Source organism: Capsicum annuum, chromosome 11 (genome assembly GCF_002878395.1).
Source record: "Capsicum annuum cultivar UCD-10X-F1 chromosome 11, UCD10Xv1.1, whole genome shotgun sequence".
Lineage (NCBI taxonomy): Eukaryota > Viridiplantae > Streptophyta > Magnoliopsida > Solanales > Solanaceae > Capsicum > Capsicum annuum.
Genome location: NC_061121.1, coordinates 11672014 through 11685558, shown reverse-complemented (window position 1 = coordinate 11685558; position 13545 = coordinate 11672014). Strand labels below are relative to the sequence as shown.

Below are 13545 nucleotides of genomic sequence, written 5' to 3'. Positions count from 1 at the left end.
ATAGTAGTGTTATATTTATTCTAAAATAGTTAAATATGAATGTGTGAATCAATGCTCAAAGTATTATATAATGTGATTATGATTGAACGTTTCTTTTTAAGTGAAGTTAGATATTTAAATCTTATAATCTCTCTTTTTTTCCTTCCTAAATTGGGGGCACCTTTCTTAATGGTGATAATACTTATTGCATTTTAATTAATTTTATACTTTAATCGAAAATTTCTAATTCTTTTTATCACTGTAAACTTTTATATAATTGAATCAAATATGTATATTAAAATTAGTAGTAGTGGATGATATGATATACATCAATGGGTTCAAGCAATTTCAATATTTCTGACATGAAATATATATATATATATATATATAGTGATAAGAATTAATTTTGAACCTATAATTTTTAAAAGTTTAACGGGTTCAATGATAAGAACCTAAAGATCTAATCGGTCACATTTATATCTTATATCTATCTTTTCATAATAATACATCTCTCCTTTCGAAATTTTAAATACGTCTTCACTACCTATATGTTTTTATGTAATGTTATAATATATTCAATAAATTAATTGAATCAAGTACATGCATAGTAATTTGGTCATCGTATTAAAAAAAAAAAAAAGAACTATTTTCTCAAAAAAATTGTGTGTTAATGTTGCTCAACCTAAAATTGGTTATTAAGTTTATAAGATATTAAATCAACATAGTTAATCATATGATAATTTAAAGATAATACTTTAGAAAGTAGAGGCGATGATAAAAATAAATAAATAACCAAGTGAAAATGAAAGCGAACATTAGGCGAACAATGATTTAACCAAAGTATATGTATATTAATTATTAATGTGAGACAAATGGTTTTGGGGTAATTATGTTCTTTTATAATTTTATTCCAAGAATAAATAATGGTTTAAATGTGTGGATAACTTATCTTGGTACTATTTATTAATTTCGGAATAAGTTATTCCAAATATTGCTAATCAAACATGCATTAAAGATTTTATCTCGAAATAATTATTTTATCTCAAAATTATTTACTTTTGCACCTCACACCAAATGACCCTAGGACATTTCTGTGGGCACACAGGATATACCACCACATGCACACAATTTTTAGCACTAGTTATAAATAGATTTTTTCACATTGTAAATTAATTTTAAAAAATATAATTAAAATGTAACTTTTTTCGTCCATATCCATCAATAAGCAAACTCTGAACTCTGATAAAGCTTTCATTGGAGAATACATTCCAAAGATTCGACGAAAATTAGATATACATTCGGAAAAAAAAAGTGAAAATTAGCTCCTTGACGACCCCGCCATCCACCTACCCCCATCCAAACACCAACAGCCACCAAGGCATAAATGTGATAGCAAAATTAAGTTTTGGCCCCAATCCAGGGGTGTACATGGGCAGCACAATTGAAAAAGCCCACAAGGAGGGACACCTCTACTATACTCCCTCGTTTTATATTAGTTATTCATATTTATATAATTAATGTTTGTTACGTGAGACACGTAATAAAGTTTTGAATGAAATACTCTTTTAACTTTATGTCTTTATCTTATGTTTTTTCTTTTTCATTTAACTCCACCCACTATTCCAATTGTCCATCTTTCCTTTCATTGTGTTTCATTCTATTTTCCTTTAATTGCCCTTTTGGTTTCATTATATACAATACAATAGTATTACAGATTCCTTTTAATTTACTCCTTTGTGTTTATACTTCTATTAAATATCTATCCATGGACCATTGCTGTTATCCTACATGTTAATTTGTTGACAACACATTTTTTTTCTGTACATCTAATTAATTTTTTTCCAAACAAATTAAGAATCTCATATTTGAGTTTGACTATACCTAACAGTCAAATTGATATTTAAATTCACAATTTGTAAAATCATCGTAGAAATTGTTCTTCCAATCATATGAAATATAGTAATACATATTGAAGAGAAGATTACTAACTCATGCTTAATTAAGTGTAGATTGAGAAAACAAATTAAACTCGCATTTCAATTACTATGTTGTAATGCTATATTATACTTTGCATAAAATGTAATAAGGTGACATGATATGATATAACATTATAACTGTATAGGAAAAAATATTGGAAGCAAAGATTATACTATAATATCAAATATGTGACAAGCATAGAGACAATTGTGGTCAAGCGTTAAATATGTCAAAGTTAATTCAATGAACAAATAGTTAAACCATTTGAAAGTTACATTACATACTATTTGAAGCAGTCAAAGTTGATCCAATGAACAAATAGTTAAACAATTTGAAAGTTACATTACATACTATTTGATATGCTTCGCAACAACTTTGTTAATATAATACCCTTATGAGTCCCATCTTTCTCTCTCTAAGTCTCTATATATACACCCTTATGATAAAACAACAACAACAACAAATCCAGTGTATTCCCACATAGTGGGGTCTGGGGGGTAAGATGTACACAGTCCATACCACTACTTCAAGAGAAGTAGAAAGGTTGTTTCCGATAGACCCCCGGCTCAAGACAAGGAATAATAGACAAATACTTAATAAAGCATGGAACAAGATGTCAAGACAAAAATATGCCACCAACTAGGGATAATAAACAAAGAATAATAAACACATTCGTAATAAAGCATACAACAAAGTGTCCTAGCAAGAATAATACATCTACCAAGTAATGTCCTACCCCAACGACTCAAACTGGCACTGGTCTTCTATCCTAATCCGCGCCCTCCAGATCTTCCTATCTAGGGTCATGTCCTCAGTGAGCTGTAACTGCTCCATGTCCCGCCTGATCACCTCTCTCCAGTGTTTCTTCGGCCTACCACTACCCCGCCTGAAACCACCCAAATCAAGCTTCTCACACCTACGAACTGGGGCATCCGTGCCCCTCCTCATCACATGTCCGAACCATCTCAATCGGACTTCCCACATCTTGTCCTCCACCGAAGCCACTCCAACCTTTTCCCGAATAGTCTCATTTCGAACTCTATCACCCCTATTAAGCCCACACATCCAACGCAACATCTGATAAAACATTCATCACAAACTAGAACAAAATACTCAATACTCAAAATCATGATAACATCTGAAACTTTTCCACCACTTCTTCCCAAATATTTACGAGAGGATGGTATAAGTGAAGAGTGTAAAAACTTGATATCCATCCTACCCAAACAAAAAGGATGGAGTGGATCATATATATACAATTACCAAGGTGTTTGGATGATACCAATAGTAATCCAAGGGATGATTGCATGTCAACAACAATTTCAAGCTCGTGATAGTGATATTATCCTTGTTACAAATCGTAAATCAGGAACCACTTAGTTAAAATCACTTTTATTTGCTCTAATAAAACGAAAAAAATATCCTATTTTTGAACAAAATCACCCTTTACTTGTCAAGAACCCTCATGAACTTGTTCCATTCTTGGAATATGAACTTGGTCATAACCCTAATTTTTCATTCTTCACTTCGCCTAGACTCTTGTCAACTCATTTGCCCTATACATCATTACCAAAGTCTGTTCAAGATTCAAGAAACAAACTTGTTTATTTATGTAGAAATCCAAGGGACACTTTTATTTCTATGTTGCATTTTGCAAACAATTTAAGTCATCATCATAAAGATACTAATTCCATTGAAGAAATGTTTGATTTTTTTTTTGTAAAGGGGTGATACCTTTTGGTCCATTTTGGAATCACGTATTGGATTATTGGAAACAAAGCATAGAAAAACCTAATAAAGTATTTTTCTTGATGTATGAAGAAATTAAAGTGCAACCAAATTTCATCTTAAACGCTTGGCTAAATTCTTGGAATGTCCATTTTCTATAGAGGAAGAAAATCATGAAGTGGTGGATCAAATATTAAGAATGTGCAGCTTTGAAAATTTGAGAAATTTGGAGGTGAATAAAAATGGAAAATCGTCATCCAGTGAAATGGAATATAAAGTGTTCTTTCGTAAAGGGAAAGTTGGAGATTGGACGATTTATTTTACTAAAGAGATGAGTGAGAAACTCAACCATATTATTGAACAAAAGTTAGAAGGATCTGGATTGAGGTTTTTGTACATTTGATTAGGCATTAATATGCTATATGCCAATTGAATGCGATTATTTGTTTTGAAAGTCAATGTTGAAGTAGTTGTATTTTCGATTACTGTAACGAGTTAACATATGAAATTGTCCCCAAATAATTTTTTCTTTGGTATGTATGTTTATTTAATTTCAGTTCATTGCTTTTCTTTCAATGTGAAACTTGAATTTGGGGTGCAATTGACATGATTAAAGTTTTGTTCTGTTTTGAGCTTGCAAATGATTTCAATTAAGAATTAATCTTGATACTTTTAATTTTATACAATTTTAGGAAGTTTTTTTGGTTAAAATTGACAAAATACCCAAAAAAAAAAGAGTTGTTATAAAGTGAATGAAATCTAAAAACAACAATATAAAACAATAAAGTAGAAAAAAAAATGTAAAGATCAACATAGAACATTCTTTTTTTGTACAAGCACATTTATATTTAACAGATAAAACGAGGCATTGAGCAACATCAAATATCGATTAAAGAGAAGGTTATGGAGGTTTGAGAGTTAATTACCTCTATAAATTTTGAAGACACACAACTATAATATAATTATAACAAGAGAACATTTTAGCATACAATTTTATTTCATTTCCAAAGAAAAAGAAGTTACAAAAAAATGTATTTTTCTTTTAATCTAGTCTTTTAGTTAATTATTTTTGATTTTTTCCATAATCTAAGTTGTTAACTTTTCTTAGCCTAGAAATAGTTCAATTAATATTGTTTTTGTCGTGATATTTTTAGTTTACTATTCTAGGGGGAAGAAAAAAGAAGAGATCTACCAATAAAATACATCATCATAAGCCGTACACATCGTACACACATCAAATCACTCTTCTCAAATATCAATAGATGTATGTCTAATCTTTTAAAAATCATGTATTTTGAAAAATATGTCTAATCTTTTAAAAATCATGTATTTTGAAAAATATATTGTGAAATATCAAATAATATTATGAATATGAAATTAACTATTGAGCTAATGGAGAAAATAATAAAAAAAAAGGTTATGAAAGTGTGAGAAACCATGAAGGTGTGAGAGTTAATTACCAAATTGTTGACGGAAACTACCTTTAAGAATTATAGCGATACACAATAATAATTTAAGTACTGAAAATTTTAGGATATGATTTTAGGATATATATATATATATACACACACACACTATCCCTCTTAAAATCATCCATAGCTAGTGTTTCACACCTCCGCACCGGAGCATCCGAGCCCCTCCTCATCACGTGCCCAAACCAAGATAATCTCACTTCTCGCATCTTATCCTCCATCGAAGCAACTCCCACCTTCTTCCGAATAATCTCATTCCTCACCCTATGTTTCCTAATATGTCCACACATCCATCACAACATTTGTATTATTTGAACGAATGAAAACTTGCCAAGTGACACTATTTAACTAATTACTATATTTGTATTTTCCTTATAAACAAAGATTAAATAAACTGATTTTTTTTTTTATAATTTTTTCGCTTTTAACAAAATTAAAATAATATCCAACAATACGATTCTTTTTGATATTTTTTAATTTTCACATAAGAACTTATCAAAAATAATATAAAACTTAAAAATGACAAGATTATGTCGAAACAAGAAAACATTTAAGATCGTTACACTATTATGAAATATTTAGAACAGATGAAAAATCACGTATCTACTATCTACACATATTATTGCTATTATTGACATACATCCATGTTGTATTGAAAAAGAATATTTAGTCAGTTTAACTTGATAGAATATTTGGTCTATGTTTTTTTTTAATAGTTTACGAGATAATTAAAAACAATTAGGAACTTCAGTGTGTTAGACTCTCGTAATAAACACTAACCAGTGTAAAGTAAGTCCCATCTCTCTCTCTATACCCTAATGAGTAAACCTTCACCATACAAACTAGAAGAAAATACACAATTCTCAAAACCATGGAAACATCTCAAACTTCACTACCACTTTCTCCCAAATATTTACAAGAGGATGGTATAAGTGAAGAGTGTAAGAAATTACTATCTACTCTGCCCAAAGAAAAAGGATGGATTGGATCACATATGTACAACTATCAAGGTTTATGGGCATCTGCAAGAATAATCCAAGGTGTCATTGCATGTCAACCACAACTTCAAGCTCATAATAGTCATATCATCCTTGTTACAAATCCTAAATCAGGAACTACTTGGTTAAAATTACTTTTATTTGCTCTAATAAATCGAAAGAAACATCCTATTTTTGAACAAAATCACCCTTTACTTGTCAAGAGCCCTCATGATCTTGCTCCATTCTTGGAATTCAAACTCTATGTTGATGGTGATGTCCCTAATTCTTCACCTAGACTCTTGTCAACTCATTTGCCCTACGCTTGGTTGCCAAAATCTGTCCATGATTCAAAAACTAAACTTGTTAACTTGTGTAGGGATCCTAAGGATACTTTTATTTCTATGTGGCATTTTGCAAACAAATTAAGACTTCATCATAATGATACCAATTCCATTGAAGAAAAGTTTGATCTTTTTAGTAAAGGGGTGACCCTTTGTGGTCCATTCTAGAATCACGTGTTAGATTACTGGAAACAAAGCGTACAAAAGCCTGACAAAGTGCTTTTCTTGATGTATGAAGAAATTAAAGCACAACTCAAACTTCATCTTAAAAGTTTGGCTAAATTCTTGGAATGTCCGTTTTCCGTAGTGGAAGAAAATTGTCGAGTAGTGGATGAAATATTAAAAAAGTGAACCTTTGAGAATTTGAGCAATTTGGAGGTGAATACAAATGGGAAATCGTCAACTGGAGAAGAAAATAAAGCATACTTTCTCCGTGGGGAAGTTGGAGATTGGAAGAATTATTTTACCATAGAGATGAATGAGAAACTCGATCATATTATCAACAAAAAATTCAAGGATCTGGTATAAGATTTTTGTACGATTGATTATCCATTATTAGTATATTTGTCAATGAATGCAGTTACTTGCTTTGGAAATCGATATTGAAGTAGTTGATTTGAGATTACTGCAAAAAGTTAACGTCTGAAATTGTCCCCAAATAGATTTTTCTTTGGTGTGTATGTTGATTGATTTCAGTTCATTGTTTTTCTTTCAATCTGATACTTGATTTTGGGTTCAATTGACGTGACTAAAGTTTGGTTTCTGTTTGGGCATGCTAATGATTTCAATTTCTAAAAAGATACTTTTGAACTTGTATTTTTCATAGTATATCTTTTCTTCTTCTACTAGCTTGAAAGCTATATAATTCTACACTAGCTATATCTGTTGGTTATTGTTTTTCTTTTTTGTAGTTGTTAGTATTTTAGTTGACAAAGTCTTTAGCAAGTTCGTAGTTGGTTGAATAAAAATAACCGAATCTTTTAAGTCAGTTAGTATTTGAGTAATAGTAGGAGTTAGTGGATTGTTAACTTAATTTTACCGTTAGTAAAGCTCTATTTAAAGAGATTAATTGTTGTACTTCAGAAGTAATGAGAATCTTAGCCATTGAATAGAGTCCCAATATTATTTTCTCTCCTAAATTTTAGTCTTTTTCATCAGTGGTATCAGTGTCAGTTTTGTGAGAGAAATACTTAAGAAATATTGTAGCAACAACGTGAACCTATGGCTTCAGAAAACTTTGTGCAGCATTCATTCCTCGCTTTAATGGTCACTATGACCATTGGATCATGTTGATGAAGAATTTTCAAAGATCAAAGGAGTACTGGCAAATGGTTGTAGATGACATACCGGAACTAGCAGAAGGCAGAACAGTGTCAGATAAACAAAGAGCAGAAGCACAGGAAGCAAAATCGAAGGACCTCAAGGAGAAGAATTATCTTTTCCAAGAAATTGATTTATCAATCTTGAAAACTATTCTTTCTACAGACACCTCTAAGTAGATTTGGGACTCCATGAAGAAGAAATATCAAGAATCAACAAGGGCAAAGAGGCAGCAGCTTTAAGCACTTCGTTCGGAGTTTGAAAATCTTTGAATGAAACATGGAGAGTTAGTAATTGACTATTTTTCATGGGTAATGAAAGACATCAACAAAATGCGGATCCACAGTGCTAAGTCAACTGAAGTTATAATTGTTGAAAAGATCTTTCGATCAATGACACCAAAATTTAACTTTGTTGTTTGTGTTATTGAAGAGTCTCATGATATTGATACGATTTCAATTAATGAATTACAAAGATCTTTGTTGATCCACGAGAAAAAAATTGACTCAACAAGAAAAAAAAGGGAGGTGGCATTGAATGCCTCACCAGATGATCGTTTCGGAGGAAAAGGGTATACAGAGGTAATGGTAGAGGCAGATCCAGAGGTAGAGGCTGAGGAAATAGTGTAATTCATCAGTAGTGTCGCTACCATGATAATCAAGGCAGATAAAAGGGACGAGGTGGCTACAACTCAAAGTCATCAGAAAATTGAATGTTATAAATGCCACAAGTTCGGTCATTATAAACCAGAATGCCAAAAAAATTTGTCTGAGGTGTGTGGAGAGGAATCTAATTTTACAGAATAAGAGAAAGAAGAGATATCTTTGTTGATGATTTTCCACGTGAAGGAGGAAACAAATAAGAATTTATGGTACCTCGACTCTTGATGTAGCAATCATATAAGTGGAGATAAGTCAATTTTTTTCTGCCTTGGATGAATCTTTTGGAGATAGCATAAAGTTTGGGAACAACTCCAAAGTGCAGCCATGGTAAAAAGACAGGTTCTAATTCAGACCAATAGAGATTTCACCCAGACAATAGCTAATGTTCTTTTTGTTCTAGAATTGAAGACCAATCTTCTGAGCATTGGCCAATTACAAGAGAAAGAGTATGAAATATCTATAAAAGATGGAGTTTGTAGAATTTTATATGTCAAACTTGGATAATTGCCCAAGTTAAAATGACTTAAAATGACTAGAAACAGAATGTTCCCTCTCTAGCTCTGCAATGTTTGCCATACATGTTTTTCTGTCAAATTAAAAGATGAGGCATGGTTGTGGCATCTTTGCTATAGGCACCTTAATTTTGATGGACTGAGAATGCTACATCAAAAGAACATGGTGAACGGTCTTCCTTAAATTGCATCTTCTTCAGGAACTTGTGAAAGTTGTGTTGTTAGCAAATAACCTCATAGTCAATTTTCATAAGGCAAATCTTGGAGAGCAAAGACATTGCTAGAATTAGTGCACTCAGATCTCTGTGGACCAATTAATCGCAATTCCAATTGTGGTAAAAGGCACTTCATAACCTTTATTAATGACTTCTGTCGAAAAACATGGGTGTAAATTTTACATGAAAAGTCTGAAGCACTTGACGTTTTTAAGCATTTTAAAGTACTTGTTGAGAAAGAAGCTGGTAGTCCATTGAAAATTCTTCGTACCGATCGTGGAGGGGAGTTCAATTCTAAAGAATTTACAAAGTTCTGTGAGGAAAATGGAATCAAGAGGCAACTTACTGCAGCTTACACACCTTAGCAAATGGTGTTTGTGAGTGGAATAATCACACAATCCTCAATATGGTGCACAATATTTTGATAGGGAACGGTGTCTCAAAAAATATTTGACCAAAAGTTGTTGACTGGAGTATTCATATTTTAAATAGAAGTCCAACTTTCTATGTTCAAAATATGACTCAGGGGGAAGCATGGAGCCAGAGAAAACCAAGTGTGGATCATTTCAGAATCTATGTTCAAAATATGACTCATGTTCCAGATCAGAAAAGGATCAAGATAGATGATAAAGGAGAAAATGCATTTTTCTTAGTGTTAGTAATTAATCTAAGGCTTATAAGTTATATAATCCTAACACCTAGAAAATTGTCATTAGCCGTAATGTAATTTTTGATAAAGATGCTACCTGGACATGGAAAGACAAAGGAGTTCAGTATCTTGTTCCAGTAGCTTTTGAAGAGGAAATATTACAATTGGAGGAGACAGAACAATCGGCAAATTTGGATTCAGTTCAATCACCAATTTCAGCTCCTACACTAGAAGAAGAACAACTTCAATGATAAAAAAAGGCCCATATGGATGACTGATTTTGAGGTAACTGGAATTAATCAACTGAAAGATCTACTCATTCATTTTGCCCTATTTTTAGATTGTGATCCTACTAGTTTTGAAAAAACTATTAAAGATGCAAAATGGTGAAAGATAATGGATGAAGAAATTGCCGTAATTGCTAGGAATAACACTTGGGAGTTGACAGATCTTCCAAAAGGGCATAAGATAATAGGTGTCAAATGGATATACAAGGAAAAGATGAACAAGAAAGGTGAAGTTGAGTGGCACAAAGAATTCTTAGTAGCTAAAGGCTATAAGAAAGAGTTCAGTGTGGACTACAGAGAAGTTTTTGCTCTTGTGGCATGACTTGACACTATTAGATTAGTGATAGCTTTGGTTGCTTAACACTCATGGCCTATTTTTCAAATAGACGTCAAATCGGCCTTCTTAAATTAGGACTTGGATGAACAGATATTTATTGATCAACCTCCTGGTTATGTTAAGGTTGGAGAAGAACATAAGGCATGTAAATTAAAGAAGCCATTGTAGGGACTAAAACAAGCTCCACGAGCTTGGTATAGTCGTATAAATGCTTATTTTTCTAAGGAGGGATTTAAGAAATGTCCATATAAGCACACACTTGCTACAAAGATTAATGATAAAAGAAAAATGCTCATTATTTATTTATATGTGGATGCTTTAATTTACACTGAAAATGATATCTCCATGATTGAAAGTTTTAAGAAGTCCATGATGGTAGAATTTGATATAACTGATATTGGAACGATGCATTATTTTCTTGGCATTGAAGTTGTTCAATCTACTGATGGTATATTTATCAGACAAAATAAGTATGCTCAAGTGATTTTGGACAAGTTTCAGATAAAGAGTTGCAACTCTACCAGCAGTCTCTCTGAGTTTGGTTCGAAGCTCACTAAAGAACCTGGAGGGAGAAGAGCTGACAACACTATTTACAAGCAAATAGTGGGTGGTTTGATGTATTTAACGGCCACAAAGCCTGATATTATGCATTCTGTAAGTCTTATTAGCAGATATGGTAAGTCCCAAAGAGATGCAGCTTCTAGACTCAAAGAGAATTTTTTGGTATTTGCAAGGAACAACTAATTTGTAATACCCCATACATCTACGTAGCTTAAATTCTTCCCAAATATGTCAAAAACTTGTTTTAAAGATGAATACACTTTTATACATGTGTTATTTTCAATATTTTCACTTTTTATCGCGTGGAAAATCGAATAAGCTTTCAGTCGATACCAAAAATCCAACACCCGGACAAAGAGTTAGAGCCTTTTTAGAGAGACAGTGTATCACCTGAGCCATCAGCACATCACAGAGCCAGCTTAAATAAAAATTGTCAATTTCCAGTGTTGCTCCGTGATAGTGGCACATCACGCCAAAGTCCTAGTTCACAATTGTCCTTTTTTCTATGAATCTTTGCAATGTCTCCGCGTCGTACCAAACTTCCAGGTTGCAAACAAAGTGGCAACGCGATATCTCCGTATCGCGCCACCATGCAGATTTCCAATTGTCCAGTTCCAATGGCTTGGCACGATAGTGGCGCATCGCGCCAAGGATGAAAATCGAGAATTTTCCAGGTTTTGTGATATTAAATCCCAGGGGTCGGTTGGTATATTTCCATGACTTCAATTTCGCCCAATCACAGGATTTAACCCTAAGAGTGCATTATTTGCTCACTTTTGCATTAGTCTCTCAAATTAAAATCAACTCTACTCAAGAACAAGAACCCTAGCTCTCAAATTCAAGGGCCGAATCACAAGAACTCTCCATCAATCCTTCCAAATTCATTTACTCAGGTATGCATAGTGTTCATTCATGGTTTCTTTTCATCAATAAAGCCCCAAAATCAAGTTCTAAATCATCTATTATGAATATTATGTTGTGGGTTGATTATGTTTATATGATTGTTGTATGGTTCCCAAGTTGGAATTTTAATGTTTTTTTTTTTTATGAAATTATGTTAGTTTATGAGCTTAAATCCATGAATTGAGTGGTTTATGATGTGTTAATTGATGATTATACCTATGCCTTAAGTGGTGCATGTAAGATTTTTGATAAAATGCCTAGATGACTAGAAATCATGTAATATAGTTCAATTGTGACTTAAGTGATGGATTTATGTTTTACCCTTATGTTCAAGGAACTCACATGCTATAAATGTGCCTTGTAAATATTTGTTCGATTGCTCATGAATTAGCCTTGTAAAATTATACCATATTTACATGCAATCCTATTCATGTATAAGTTTGTGATAACCATGTACTTCATGAAATCCCAACTTATTGTATTATGGATTATTGATGTTGGTCATGTATTCAAGAATGTCACGCGTTGTCAGTTTCCTTCTATCGAGTCCTGGGGTTACTTGCACCCAAAAAATATAGTTGTGTTCCTAGAGCTAGTGTCATGTTTTCACGGTATCCTCAGTCAAGCCATGTTCAGTAGAATTCAGCCAGTCATATGACTCAGGAAAATTCAATACCAGTGGTGTGGTATTGACACCCTTTCTATTGGGGTTACAGATTGGACCCTAACTCATTCATAATGGCATATTAGGGGAATATCGGTTAGATGACTACTTCCTATAGTTAGAGTTTCAGTCTCAGTCTCAGTAATAGAACTCAGATAGTTCTTCAGATTTAGGATTGTTAGATGCAGTAAACTCAGAATAGTATGAAACTCATCTAGTTCTATCAGAACCTAGACTATCAGATACATTCACACAGTATCAGTCATATCATTTATCGGTGACTCATGTTATCAGTAATTCGACTCAATAGTCAGTACCATCACGAATTTAGTCACAGTTACTTATCCATACATGTATTCTCATGTTCATGTTATTTAGTCAGTTAGCATTATTCATGCATTTGAACCCTTTGCATTCAGCTTACCTCACTTGCATACCAGTATATTTAAACGTACTGATTCATTTGCGCTATGGTGTTTTATACCATAGGTTTTGAAGCACGAGCTCTAAAGCATCAGTAGCATTCCAGTTTCAGCAGTCAGAGTTAGCAGTGAGTCTTCATCCTTCGAGGACATGATCATTACTTTATTTCCTCATTACTTAGTTTATTTCAGTTGTTAGAGTTAGTTAGGGATATCTCATAAACTCTTTATTCAGACAGTTAGAGGCTTTTTAGATTATCATGATTAGACAGTTATTTTAGTTGTTTTGGGTATTTCATACCCCACTCAGATGTTATATTTTTTCAGATATTATGTCTCAATTTTGAACCTTATGTCCTTTCAGACCTTATTTTTGCATTTATACAATATGTCATAAAATGTTTAGGTACAAATATTAGTCATAGGTTAGCTTATGGTCCTTCGAGGTAATGAGCATCGTGTAGCATTCCAGATACAAGATTCGGGGCATTACAAACTTGGTATCAGATCCTAAGGTTCAATAGAGTCCTAGGAAG

General features: G+C 32.7%; 2 pseudogenes; both read left to right on the top strand.

The window, feature by feature from the left end:
• Positions 1 to 3064: 3064 nt before the first annotated feature.
• Positions 3065 to 4096, top strand: LOC107847242 (annotated as a pseudogene).
• A 1848-nt stretch (positions 4097 to 5944) lies between these two features.
• On the top strand, positions 5945 to 7124 carry LOC107847230 (annotated as a pseudogene).
• The last annotated feature ends 6421 nt before the right edge of the window (positions 7125 to 13545 follow it).